Consider the following 4,573-nt stretch of genomic DNA (forward strand, 5'->3'; position numbering starts at 1 on the left):
ATTCAGTGTTCAGCTTTCACTTGTAAGTGAGAACATGTGGCATTTGGTTTTGTGTTCCTGTGTTAATTTGCTTAGGATAATGGCTTCCAGCTCTATCTATGTTGCCGTAAATGACATGATCTTGTTCCTTTTTATGGCTGCATAGTATTCTATATTATATATGTACCATATCTTCTTTATCCATCTACCATTGAGGGGCATTTAGTTTGATTTCATGTCTTTGTTATTGTGAATAGTGCTGAGATGAATATATGCATGGATGTGTCTTTATGTTAGAACAGTTTATAGTCTTTTGGGTATATACCCAATAACAGATTGCGGGGTCAAATAATTTTGTTCTGAGTTCCTTGAGGAATTGCCACACAGCTTTTCACAATGGCTGAACTAATGTATACTACCACCAGTAGCATATAAGCATTAAGCATTTGCTTTTTGCCACAACCTTGCTAGCATCTATTATTTTTTGACTTTTTAATAAATGGCTTCCATAATTTCTGCTGAGTATTTAGCTGTCAGACTTTGAAGGTGAAGTGTCTTTTTCACTTTTCCTGCTTTTAAGATTTTCTATTAGACTTTGGTTTTCAGAGTTTTGCTATTGTATGCCTGCGTATGATTTATTTGTATTTGTTATGCTGGATGTTTTCTAGCACAGTCCTTCTCTGAGTCTTTCTCTTGAGTCCTTTATCAGTTGTTAAAAAAAAATCCTGGCTATGATCCATTCAAATATTACTTCTGCTACACTTTTTACTTTTTCCTGGAACTCCTGATCATATCCATGTGTTTCATATATCTCTAACGTCCTTTCTCTTTTGAGCATTCAGGCCTCAGATTTTCTATTGAATCCTATCTTCTACTGTTTTTAAATTTCTATAGGGCTTAATTTGAGCCTTCAGTATCAATTTGCTTTACAATTTGTAATTCGATAACATTCTCTAACTTTTCATCTTTTTCCCATTTTTCTAAATTCTTTAATGCATTAATTACAGCTATGTTAATGTTTCTATCTGCTAACTCTAATAACAGAATCACCCTGTGGATTTGCTATATGGTCTGGCGTTTTCTTTGTATTTCTGATCATATTATCCTATCGCTTAATATGTCTAGTGGTATTTAATGAAACACACAAATTGTGTGTGAAAAGTTGTGGTGACTCCAAACAATATTGACTTCTTCCAGATAAGTTTTCCCCACCAATTGCTGCTTGACAAATGAAATCGAGAGGCATAGCTATCCTCATAATATAATCAGGGACTCAGCTAAGTCAAGTCTGGATTGCTGTTTTGTTGAGACTCCTTTAGTTTGTACTCATTCCTATGAGTACAATTCTTATGAGTACTCACTCCTATGAGTACAAACTCCTAGTTTGTACTTTTTTGTACTCATAATTGGGAGTCAAAGATCTCCTCAGGGCTTTCCCCTGACATCAGGCTGTGTTCACTAGGGCCCCTTCCCCTGGTAGATCTTGATCAGTACTCCTGTGTAAGACAGGTAACAGTAAACCAGGTCATGAAGGGGCTTATAGGCCATTGTGAGAACTTCAGCTTTTAAATTGAAATGAGGCACCAATGGAGAATTTTATCAGAGAAATGACATGAAAATTATATTTTAAAAAGTTCACTTGGTTGGTTTAATGTGAATAAATTGTAAAGGAGCAAGGTGAGGGGTAAGAAGACCATTTAAAAGTCTAGGAGGAACAGATAGAAGTCTGTTGCAATCTTCTAGTCTATAGATGGTGATTCAGACAGAGAAGTGGTTAAGATGCTATACATACTTTGAATTTACAGAAAACATCATTCCTTGATGACTAGATACAGGATTAGAGAGAAAAAGAGGAGTCAATGATGAACCCAAGTTCTCGGCCAAAGCACTTGGAAGGATTTGTGCTATTAATTGAGATGAAGATGGCTTTTACAGATTTTGGGAAGTGTGAGAGGGTGTGGGGGGAAAGACTGGGAATTGAGTTTGGGAGTCACTAACTGCAAACAGATATAGAAACCTGATATTCAGAGAAAAGATTTGGCTGGAGAGAAAAATTTGTGAGTGGTATTTAATTTGACAATGAAAATTCATTTAAATAAAACATGAAGAACTTCTAAGTACATGGAACCAAACTGAGAATTGGGAATATTTAATGATGATTTTTTCCTTCATTTCTGTCATAATTTTGAGATTATGTTGTCCATGAAGAGCTGAGATGATTGCCTAAATTCTAGTAAAGTGAATGTTGGTTTTGCCAGAATAAATAAGCTTACTAATTTCAATCTATAATTTTGAAACTTTCAATACATATTTATCAACTATCAGTAATATATAGGCTGCCAAGTTCAGGCTGATGTAGAAGACATTCAAGACATTTTGATTTCTTTCTGGGAAGATAAGCTGGATTTTTCGACAATGGTGCATCCACTCCCTGTTCTTGTACTCGGTTTAATAAGTTCCAAATCTATCTTTTCTACTATTACGTCATTTCTTACAATGCCCAAATTTTTAATATAACTATATGTGAGTAGAAAGGCAATAAATTACTTATAACTAACTTTTCATTTTGGGAAAGAAAATAAACTACAAAAATGGAGCTAGAGATTAGGATAAGAAACTGAAAAAGAAAACACTAGATACCTTGTCATAATTGGGAGTCAAAGAGCTGGGGATCAGCTATATGTGGAGTTGAAGGATTCTGACAACAATGTTAAATAGGTGAGTGATACCTGATTTGTTTTTCAACTTCTGAACAGAACTGGTACTTAGAGAAAAGAGGAAAATTGTAAGACACATCTGATAACATTTCCGAATGTTAGTCTCCCCATTTCAAATAATTTGCTAATGTAAGAGAAAGCATAAAAGTATTATTCGCTTAGGAATTCCTATTTTAAAAGATAGAATATATGCGTGATGTACATATACATATATTGTCTTTATATATATAGATATATTTTTTACATCTTCACTATTGTGTTTATTTTGGAAATAAATTTTAAAATTAAAATTTGGCATGAATTATGGTATTGTCCCAGTTGGAGTTGAGTCCACTCCCTCCCCCCAGCTGCAATCCCATTGCAGGCATTCCTATACCTATTTCTATGGCCCCCTTTGAATAAAGTCTGCATTACCATCTTTAACAAGTGACATAAATATTTTTTCTTTAACAGTATCTATCTTTCTGGTTTTTTCTAATATAACACTTTAGACAACTATTTCAGTTAACTTCCCACCTACCGGTCCTAAATTAGGTAGGAGGTGATACTGTTGTATAATGTATAGAACATGTAACTTAATACATGTTATGAAAGTTTTGGTGATTATTTCAAATTGTTGATGATCCTGAGACAGCCAGGTGGGAAGGGATCCCCAAAGAAACTCCAACCAGCCTGTACACTGGGAAGAGTGCACACTAGAGTAGAAACACAGAAGTTCATGCTATTTGCAGCAGGGAGGAGCCTGGCCCCTCCTCTTCCTGGGTGGAACCTGGGATTCCAACTGTGAGGCTAGAAGCACACTAGCAGGGACTCAGGCCTTGCGGGACTCAGGCCTTGCAGAGAGTCTCTGCTTCTCTCTTTTCCTTTTCACTCCATAAACCTTCCCCTCCTTACCCTTCAAATTTTTCTGCTAGCCTAATATTTTATGGCCATGTAATAAGGACCCCTGATTTTAGCTGAACTAAGGAAAGAGTCCTACAACAAAATAATTAAATTTTGCTAATCCTAATGAATCTCAGGATAAAATATGTTAGTCTTAATTTATGCTTTATTTGGGGCAAACTATTAATATTCTTCTTTCTTTAGAAACATTAGCCTGATAAAAAACATTGTTTATGTAAATAATTGTTTCAGACAACCAAAGTTTCCAAGGAAACATGCTTTGAATTCCTCAGCAGAATATGCAAATGAAAACCTCTTTTCTGTGTAAATTGCCTCTAAGTGAGGAACAAAGCTTGAAACAATAAGCCAATCCAAAGACATAAAAAGGAGAAGCAACTGGCAGATGAAAAGAAACAACTGACTCCAGTGGCTTTTTTCAATAGCCATGAAAATCATTCTTTTTTGCTTTGTAGATTTTAGTATCCACTATCAATATTTGCCTATTATCAACTGGGGAGAGATTAAACGTAAGTTGGGTCTAAATGCTCTTGAATTTGCCTGGTGGTGTTTTGTCTCTGAATGTTATCTATTCTGCTAGCTGATTTTTGATACTAAATTGCCCCATAGAGCAGTTTGCAGCTGTTTCTAGCCTTCTTTCTATAGCAGAAATCAATGTGACTTCCCTGCTGAAAAAATGAAAAGAAGAAAAATACGAGAAGAAGAAAAATACGAAACAAGAAAGTTCTTGCTAGTTGTAGCATTATAAAAGATAGTTATGTATCCAGAATACATTTACACAGATTAACCATTTTACCCATTAGATAATTATTTTATTCAAATAAAAGTATTATTAAGTATCTACTATATAGTATTAAGTATTAAGTATTTTATCCAAATAAAGTATTATTAAATATTATTTTATACTAAAAAAGTAGAAAGAAAAGAAGTAGTACTATAAGATGCCATCACATCTGATATTTGTAAACCAAGCTTTA

Source organism: Mandrillus leucophaeus, unplaced genomic scaffold, assembly GCF_000951045.1.
Source record: "Mandrillus leucophaeus isolate KB7577 unplaced genomic scaffold, Mleu.le_1.0 Scaffold682, whole genome shotgun sequence".
Taxonomy (NCBI): domain Eukaryota; kingdom Metazoa; phylum Chordata; class Mammalia; order Primates; family Cercopithecidae; genus Mandrillus; species Mandrillus leucophaeus.